Source organism: Bombina bombina, chromosome 3, assembly GCF_027579735.1.
Source record: "Bombina bombina isolate aBomBom1 chromosome 3, aBomBom1.pri, whole genome shotgun sequence".
Lineage (NCBI taxonomy): Eukaryota > Metazoa > Chordata > Amphibia > Anura > Bombinatoridae > Bombina > Bombina bombina.
Window position 1 is genome coordinate 1140018110 of NC_069501.1, and position 11089 is coordinate 1140029198.

The following is an 11089-nucleotide window of genomic DNA, read 5'->3' on the forward strand; positions in this document are numbered from 1 at the left end:
AATTTTGGTCTTTCTCGTAATTTGATTTCGAGGTAATCTTATAAATCAAATGAATAAGTAAATTCTGTCAAGGGTTTGAGCTCCCCAACGCGGGTTTTCTGGCTCTCTAGGGCTTGGTGTTTTTCAGAAAGGTATTAAAGCAGAACGGCCACTAAAGTTGTCACTGATTACTCTTGGCAGTCTATTAGAAGGTAATACATCACAGAAGTTGTTAGACATTAACACCTTTGCTCTTACAGCAAAAACAAATAAAAAAAATAGGAGGAGCTAAAACACTGAAGCAAATAAAGTCTATATATAGAATATAGAAGATGTAAATATCTCAATTTCTTCCAATACACACAAAGTACAGCAATAAGGTGTGTGTGTGTGGGGGGGGGGGGGTCTGAAACTGTCTCATCACAAATTCATACATCTGTGAGATTGAGACCCCAAACGCGAAAGAGAAGAGTGTCTTCTTTCAATTCAAATGAGGCGCAAGGTGACGACCCTATAGATATCACATGGTTAATTAACATGACATAATTCATAGGAATATCCACCCACTCTAATAAAAATAAACCAATACGCATTTAAGACCTCACATTCACCTAGATTAGAAGTTTTGCATTATGAGTCAAATAGCAGCATTATGGGCCTTAACGCATAATTTTCCCTAATGCTGCCATTACAAGTTTCTGTAGCTCCACAAAAATCCCCATGTACGCTCAAAACCATAACGCTCTCCAAGACCAGTAGTTATTGATAGATTGTTACGAAAAACATTCACAAATCACTTAAAAAATATTATACAAAGTACACTTACACTCATACAAGCACTGTACAATTTTTATTTTTTTGAAAAAATATTTTGAAAAAAAATATAACGGATAAAAGATACGAGATCTCGGGTGTTAGAAATAAATTGCACAGAAACCCATTTTACATTGACTTACATAGACATACATGAACATACACAAACATAGACTCATTTAGTTACATCTATGTACAAATATCATCACATACATACAGAAATCGATACATACAAACAATATACAGCACATTACATACACAAAACATTTTTTAACATGAAATTAACACAATTTCGGTACTTTTGCTCAGAATGGCATGACGTCACTCACTTTACGCTCAACAGAAGTGTTGGAAGTTTTTTTTTATGCAATTTCTAGCCTCCATTGACTTATATGGGGAAGACGTGCACACAACCGGCCTCTTTCCGTAACGCACAAGATATTTTTATCTTTGAAAACTTGTAATGGCAGCGTTATAATTGTGAAGCGAATTCATTCATTCTTGCATTGGTCCCTCAATGACAAATAGATCAAGAAATAGAATATTTAACACTGGAGTTATGTGTTTTACTTGTGTGAACATCACTACAACATCAAAATATTTTAGGAAATTACATCAACTATAAATCACAATCAATTCTATCATCACCAATACGAAATCTATTTCAAGAATTAACCCATTTAAACGGACATAAAAAATACTTTTTAAGATTTCATTATTCAGAAACAGTAGGCAATTTTAAACACTTGTCTCATTTACGTCTATTATATAATTTCATTTATTATCTTCATATGCTTTGATGAACAGCATATCTAGATAGGCTCACCAAATGATGATTGATCGCTGCACATAGATGCCTTTTGTCATTGCCTCACATATGTGCATTGCTAACAAACGATATAGAAACAATGAACACGTTTACATCATACAAGTACATTGGAAGGTTGTTTAAACTTTAACATTGGATTCTCTCTCTGAATCATGAAAGAGAAATTATGGCTTTAGTGTCCCTTTTTTTGAAAAATATTTTTTTATTGAGGTTAAAGTAAAAGTAAACATACAATGAGCTAACCGCATAGGGAGAATACAAAATGTAAAGCAGTGTAAAAGCTTAATACAGAAAATACAGATTATGTAATTCAAGTGCCTATGGTAAATATTGAGAAAAGGTAATAGAGATTACAATAGTCCATCTATGCGGGATTAGGAATGACCTCTGTTTTTTTTTTTATTGGACCAACCACTACTTAATTTAACAAAGCAGACTATAGAATATGTATAAGCATTTGGAAATCCTAATAGTAAGGTATATAATGTGTAAGGGGGTTGAGGTTTAAGAGAAGTTAGACATCCTTTAGTAAAGAGAGCTTTAGTGTCCCTTTAACATCACGATTTACTCATAATATAACATTAGGAATTCCGTAGAATAATAAGATATCCTTAGAAAATATTATAGCTGTCGCTTTTTTGGAAGAAACAACAATAAATGAACAGATGTGGGAGAGAATCACAATACATACATATATGTACATAACATGCATCACACAACAACAAAGCACACATTTATCTTTTTCATCATCACACAATAAGAATGTTGCAAAATACAACAGAACGAAGATTTGCAAACTAGACAGGCATATTGCTAATATGATAACATCATTCTAAGCTTCAACCATACAGATTACAGCATTGGGACTGTACCGCCCTTTTCATCAGTTTCTCACTCAATATTACAATATTACATATACGTAGAGGAGAGGTTGGAAGATCTTCATTATTATTGCGATTTCAATGGGACACGTAAAATATTGCGATCTCGCCAATCACTTATATATAGAATATTATAGATGTCAGACGTTACTTTATCGTTTTGCAGCAATATTGCAGCAACATTGATAAATCAGATTCTATGCCATGTCTATGCACACATTATACACAAGTATGCACTTTCAATCATTTTAGCGTGGACGTGTGGTTTTTACTATAACATCGCGTTTAACAAGTATTTGTTACTCATATTAACAAACATTACGAAGGTACACTGTATATGTTACATTTTACACTTTAAGACATTAGGATTTATTGGGGAAAATCAAAATTTCATCAAACACAAAAAAATGCCCACTTTGAGAGCAATTGCGCCGCTCACATACAATCAAGTGTATACAATCAGCAATCATTACGAACATGCTACCATTGGAGATTTTGCACTATAAATCACCCAAACACTATAGCCAAAGAGTCCCTTGTGATTGACATTGTATCAAATTGCTTCTGTGTGTTTGCATACCTTGCTACTCCTTGTGTGTTTGCTCTTCTGTTAGGCTTTGTGCTGCTTGGCTTTGCAAATATGGATAACCCCCAGTTAGAGTGTGTAGGTGCTGTTGGACAAGTTTTGTACAACAGAATCAGATGGGCTCGGTGTCTCCAAGAGAGGAATGGGGAACGTCTGATTAGAGGTCTTCACAGGGTGAGGCCCAACTTGGAGAACATGAGCGACTTCTAGGTTTTCGACAAGTATAGGCTTAATCAACAGCAGCCCATGAGCCTTTACGAAGTACTTAAACCTTACCTGAAGCCACGCAAACGTATGCGGACTGCAATCCCTGGCATGACCAAGATGCTATGCTGCATACATGTCCTGGCCTCCGGAAGCTTTCAATCCGGAGAGGGGTACATGCATGGGTTGTCCCAGGGTACCTTTTCTGTAGTTTTTTTAAAAGGTTTCTGAACGCGATCATACGAGTTTGTAAGCTTTACATAAGCTTCCCTCAACATGAGGGCAATTGGAGCAGACTCAAGAGTGAATTCTATGCAATTGCTGGAATTCCCAATGTTTTGGCAGCAATGGATTGCACCCACATTGCGCTGCATGCTCCAGCAGAAGAGCTCCCCTACCGAAATTGCGAGCACTTCCATAGTCTGAATGTGCAGTTTGTTTGAGACGCATGGATGAGGATTATGCAGGTGTGTGCGAATTTCGGGGGGGGGGGGGGGGGGCTAGTCATGATGCCCATATCTTTAGGCAGACGTCACTGTGGTGGCAGCTTGAGGACAGACAGTTTCCCCATGGATGGCTCGTTGGTGAGTACTTGTGCACAGCATGGTTAAGTAGTTAGACAATTGCCACTGTAATGTTCGCAAACAGTTGTGTTTATGTAATGTGCAAAATGTGCAGCTATAGGATGCGCTTTAACCATTTATTTGTCTCTTTCAGCAAATGTCTAGTTTTAGCTCCAAACAGATATGTAGCAGGTCATAGCTTAAATGTGCAGATATAGGATGCACTTTGACCATTTATTTCTCTTTCAGCAAATGTCTAGTTTTAGCGAAAAACGCATATGTAGCAGGTCATAGCTCAAATGTGCAGATATAGGATGCGCTTTAACCATTTATTTGTCTCTTTCCGAAAATGTCTAGTTTTAGCTCCAAACAGATACGTAGCAGGTCATAGCTTAAATGTGCAGCTATAGGATGTGCTTCAACCATTTATTTGTCTCTTTCGGCAAATGTGTAGTTTAGGCGATTTTCGTATACATAAATGCATTGTATAATTTTATTTATTTAAATGTATTTTCATATCACAATTTTTAAGATATTTGTAATATTGACATTTTGTCATGTTCACTATTTATAGGTGATTCGTGTTACATGAGCCGGCCTTGGCTCATTACGCCGTTACGTAATCCGGCTGACGAGGCCCAGTTGCGCTACAATCGTGTGCACAAGCGGACTAGGGCTGTAGTGGAGCGGATGTTTGGGCTCCTCAAAATGTGTTTAAGATGCCTAGACAGGTCTGGAGGAGCCCTCCAATACAGCCCTGGTAAGGTGGCAAAGATCATTATAGCCTGCAGCGTCCTTCATAACATAGCTCAGCAGGCTGGGATGCTGCAGGCCGTCCAGGCGCTCTGAGACCTCCTCCAAGATGAGGAGGACGACCCAGTTCTAGAGGGGCCATTCCGTGATGAGGGGGTCAATGTCAGAGCCAACATCATCAACCTCCACTTCAGACGGTAAATACTATACATTATATAGGAGCATTACGAATATGTGAGACTTTTAGTAAAATTAAAGTAGAATTGTGCGAGCATGTTAGGATTGTTCAAGAAATGATTATAGCAAAATCTAAAATATATTTTATTATCATAGGTAATTTGTACATCATATGATTCTGGCATTGGCTCCTGTAATGACTTCGTCACCTGCTTTTTAAAGACAACATCAGATGGTAAGTATACACAATGTATGGACCGAGACTGGAGGGGGGGGTTTGCCCAATGATCCATCATATGGCATACAATTAGTTTACATGTAGTATTTAGTTTAGACATTATTAGATTTTAGATATTCTGAAAGGGATAAATGCCAGATAGCAGGATACTCTGACGCACATTTGAATTTACAAAGTCATACATCAGAGGTTAAGTATGGACAATGTATGTGACTGCTTCGCAATGTATTGTTATAACATAACACAAGTTGCTACATACACTTAGGCCTAGATTTGGAGTTTGGCGGTAGATGGGCTGTTAACGCTCCGCGGGCTTTTTTCTGGCCGCACCATAAATTTAACTCTGGTATCGAGAGTTCAAACAAATGCTGCGTTAGGCTCCAAAAAAGGAGCGTAGAGCATTTTTACCGCAAATGCAACTCTCGATACCAGAGTTGCTTACGGACGCGGCCAGCCTCAAAAACGTGCTCGTGCACGATTCTCCCATAGGAAACAATGGGGCTGTTTGAGCTGAAAAAAAACCTAACACCTGCAAAAAAGCTGCGTTCAGCTCCTAACGCAGCCCCATTGTTTCCTATGGGGAAACACTTCCTACGTCTGCACCTAACACTCTAACATGTACCCCAAGTCTAAACACCCCTAACCTTACACTTATTAACCCCTAATCTGCCGCTCCCGCTATCGCTGACCCCTGCATTATATTATTAACCCCTAATCTGCCGCTCTGGACACCGCCGCAATTTACATTATAGCTATGTACCCCTAATCTGCTGCCCCTAACACCGCCGACCCCTATATTATATTTATTAACCCCTAATCTGCCCCCCACAACGTCGCCGCCAGCTACTTACAATAATTAACCCCTAATCTGCCGACCGCCACCTACGTTATCCTTATGTACCCCTAATCTGCTGCCCCTAACACCGCCAACCCCTATATTATATTTATTAACCCCTAATCTGCCCCCCTCAACGTCGCCTCCACCTGCCTACACTTATTAACCCCTAATCTGCCGAGCGGACCTGAGCGCTACTATAATAAAGTTATTAACCCCTAACCCGCCTCACTAACCCTATCATAAATAGTATTAACCCCTAATCTGCCCTCCCTAACATCGCCGACACCTACCTTCAATTATTAACCCCTAATCTGACGACCGGAGCTCACCGCTACTATAATAAATGGATTAACCCCTAAAGCTAAATCTAACCCTAACACTAACACCCCCCTAACTTAAATATAATTTACATCTAACGAAATAAATTAACTCTTATTAAATAAATTATTCCTATTTAAAGCTAAATACTTACCTGTAAAATAAATCCTAATATAGCTACAATATAAATTATAATTACATTGTAGCTATTTTAGGATTAATATTTATTTTACAGGCAACTTTGTAATTATTTTAACCAGGTACAATAGCTATTAAATAGTTAAGAACTATTTAATAGTTACCTAGTTAAAATAATAACAAATTTACCTGTAAAATAAATCCTAACCTAAGTTATAATTAAACCTAACACTACCCTATCAATAAATTAATTAAATAAACTACCTACAATTACCTACAATTAACCTAACACTACACTATCAATAAATAAATTAAATACAATTGCTACAAATAACTACAATTACATTAACTAGCTAAAGTACAAAAAATAAAAAAGAACTAAGTTACAAAAAATAAAAAAATATTTACAAACATAAGAAAAATATTACAACAATTTTAAACTAATTACACCTACTCTAAGCCCCCTAATAAAATAACAAAGACCCCCAAAATAACAAAATGCTCTACCCTATTCTAAATTAATAAATTTAAAAGCTCTTTTACCTTACCAGCCCTGAACAGGGCCCTTTGCGGGGCATGCCCCAAGAAAATCAGCTCTTTTGCCTGTAAAAAAAAACATACAATACCCCCCCCCCAACATTACAACCCACCACCCACATACCCCTAATCTAACCCAAACCCCCCTTAAATAAACCTAACACTAAGCCCCTGAAGATCCATCAAGCGGGGGTTGGCGATCCATCATCCGGTGGCTGAAGAGGTCCAGAAGAGGCTCCAAAGTCTTCCTCCTATCAGCCAATCAGATTGTGCTCGCATTCTATTGGCTGATCGGAACAGCCAATAGAATGCGAGCTCAATCTGATTGGCTGATTGGATCAGCCAATAGGATTGAACTTGAATATTCCTACCTTAATTCCGATTGGCTGATAGAATCCTATCAGCCAATCGGAATTCAAGGGACGCCATCTTGGATGACGTCCCTTAAAGGAACCGTCATTCGTCGGGAGACAACGGAAGAAGAGGATCGATCCGCGTCGCCTGCTTCAAGATGGACCCGCTCCGCACCGGATGCAAGAAGATCGAAGATGCCGCTTGGAGAAGATGTTTGCCGGTCCGGATGTCCTCTTCTTGCCGGATAGGAGGAAGACTTTGGAGCCTCTTCTGGACCTCTTCAGCCACCGGATGATGGATCGCCAACCCCCGCTTGGGTTGGATGAAGATTTTGGAGCCAGGACGGATCGGTGATACCTGGATGGTGAAGACAAGGTAGGAAGATCTTCAGGGGCTTAGTGTTAGGTTTATTTAAGGGGGGTTTGGGTTAGATTAGGGGTATGTGGGTGGTGGGTTGTAATGTTGGGGGGGGGTATTGTATGTTTTTTTTTACAGGCAAAAGAGCTGATTTTCTTGGGGCATGCCCCGCAAAGGGCCCTGTTCAGGGCTGGTAAGGTAAAAGAGCTTTTAAATTTATTAATTTAGAATAGGGTAGAGCATTTTGCTATTTTGGGGGTCTTTGTTATTTTATTAGGGGGCTTAGAGTAGGTGTAATTAGTTTAAAATTGTTGTAATATTTTTCTTATGTTTGTAAATATTTTTTTATTTTTTGTAACTTAGTTCTTTTTTATTTTTTGTACTTTAGCTAGTTTATGTAATTGTAGTTATTTGTAGCAATTGTATTTAATTTATTTATTGATAGTGTAGTGTTAGGTTAATTGTAGGTAATTGTAGGTAGTTTATTTAATTAATTTATTGATAGGGTAGTGTTAGGTTTAATTATAACTTAGGTTAGGATTTATTTTACAGGTAAATTTGTTATTATTTTAACTAGGTAACTATTAAATAGTTCTTAACTATTTAATAGCTATTGTACCTGGTTAAAATAATTACAAAGTTGCCTGTAAAATAAATATTAATCCTAAAATAGCTACAATGTAATTATAATTTATATTGTAGCTATATTAGGATTTATTTTACAGGTAAGTATTTAGCTTTAAATAGGAATAATTTATTTAATAAGAGTTAATTTATTTCGTTAGATGTAAATTATATTTAAGTTAGGGGGGTGTTAGTGTTAGGGTTAGACTTAGCTTTAGGGGTTAATCCATTTATTATAGTAGCGGTGAGCTCCGGTCGTCAGATTAGGGGTTAATAATTGAAGGTAGGTGTCGGCGATGTTAGGGAGGGCAGATTAGGGGTTAATACTATTTATGATAGGGTTAGTGAGGCGGGTTAGGGGTTAATAACTTTATTATAGTAGCGCTCAGGTCCGCTCGGCAGATTAGGGGTTAATAAGTGTAGGCAGGTGGAGGCGACGTTGAGGGGGGCAGATTAGGGGTTAATAAATATAATATAGGGGTCGGCGGTGTTAGGGGCAGCAGATTAGGGGTACATAAGGATAACGTAGGTGGCGGTCGGCAGATTAGGGGTTAATTATTGTAAGTAGCTGGCGGCGACGTTGTGGGGGCAGATTAGGGGTTAATAAATATAATATAGGGGTCGGCGGTGTTAGGGGCAGCAGATTAGGGGTACATAAGTATAACGTAGGTGGCGGTCGGCAGATTAGGGGTTAAAAAAATTTAATCGAGTGGCGGCGATGTGGGGGGACCTCGGTTTAGGGGTACATAGGTAGTTTATGGGTGTTAGTGTACTTTAGGGTACAGTAGTTAAGAGCTTTATGAACCGGCGTTAGCCCAGAAAGCTCTTAACTCCTGCTATTTTCAGGCGGCTGGAGTTTTGTCGTTAGATGTCTAACGCTTACTTCAGAAACGACTCTAAATACCAGCGTTAGAAAGATCCCATTGAAAAGATAGGATACGCAATTGACGTAAGGGGATCTGCGGTATGGAAAAGTCGCGGCTGAAAAGTGAGCGTTAGACCCTTTAATCACTGACTCCAAATACCGGCGGTAGCCTAAAACCAGCGTTAGGAGCCTCTAACGCTGGTTTTCACGGCTACCGCCGAACTCTAAATCTAGGCCTTAGTAAGCTATTGCTATAAACATTTTAGGAAATAGGTAGTGTTAAGGGAGGGATGCAGAACTATGTACCATTTTATTAGAGATTTTATTTACACTTTATTTTCCATTAGGGAGATTTACTTCATCTATAGACTGAAAGTGAAAAATACCAAACTGAAAGTGAAGAATACCTATGTGATCATGTCTGTGGCATTGTCTTTCAACTATGCTCACTTCGAAAACCATACAAGGGCAAGTTCACATGGTGAGTGTATACAATATATGGACCGAGACTGGGGGGGATCCATCATATGGCATACAATTAGTTTACATGTATTTAGTTTAGACATTAGTAGATTTTAGATATTCTAAAAGTGATACATGCCACAGATAGCAGATAAAGGGATACTCTGAAGCACATTAGAATTGACAAAGTCATACATCAGAGGTTAAAGAAACATAAAACCCACATTTTTTTCTTTCAAAATTTAGATAGAGCACATCATTTTAAACAACTTTCCAATTTACTTCTGTTATCAAATTTTCTTATTTTTCTTGTTATCCTTTGTTGAAAAATAAACTCAGAAGTGTGCATGTGTCTGCAGCACTATATATCAGCAATTTTGCAACAATGTTATACATTAGCATGAGCACTAGATGGCAGCACTATTTCCTGTCATGTAGTGCTTCAGGCACGTGCCCGATATCTACATATCTCTTTAGCAAAGAATAACATGAGAAGGAAGCAAATTTGATAATAGAAGTAAATTGGAAACTTTTTTAAATTTTTATTCTCTATCTGAATAATGAAATAAATATTGTGTTTAACCCCTTAATGACCACAATGTACACTGTATGTCACTGGTTGTTAAGGTTTTTTTCAGGACATAATAGCACAAGTCTAGCAAGAACACGCTATTAATGCACTCCCTCTAGCAGGCTTTGTGGAATAGAGCAGTCTCAACGCTGGTGGCAAGACCACGCTATAAAACAATCAAGTCCCAAAAAAAGGCCAGAGACATACAGGGTACGTCGCTGGTCCTTAAGGGGTTAATGTCCCTTTTAGTATGGACAATGTATGTGACTCTGCTTCACAATGTATTGTTATAACATAAAACAAGAGGCTACATACGCTTAGTAAGCTATTGCTATAAATATTTTAGGTAGTGTTAGGGGAGGGATGCACAACTATGTACCATTGTATTACAGATTTGATTTACACTTTATTTTCCATTAGGGGGATTGACTTCATCTATAGACTGAAAGTGAAGAATACCAGACTGAAAGGGAAGAATACCAATGTGATCATGTCTGTGGCATTGTCTTTCAACTGTGCTGACTTTGAAAAACATACAAAGACACGTTCACATGGTAAGTGTACACAATTGTCTGGAACAAGACTGGGGATGCAGGATACATCCTACGGGAAACATTTATGTTTCCTCATTTCTTTTAGATGGTATTTCACAATCCTCTATTTGGAAAGTAATGAATATGACACATAATTAACATAAACTGATATTTTGAATAGAATCGACTTTTAAAGATCATACATCCAGGTTAGTTTGCACAATGCATGCTATTGGTAAGAATCATAGGAGGAATAATGTGATACTAGTTCATAATATATTGAATGTGTCTGACAATTTTCACCATGTCCTATTTTTTAAGACATTTATTTAATATACATTCCCCCTACTTTGTGCTAGAGAGGACTCAGATTGTGATCAATCATACAGATGAAGGGATACCTTCCATAGTTGACATTTAGGTATATTCGTTTTTGAAGGGACATGAAATATTACATTTAATTATGTCC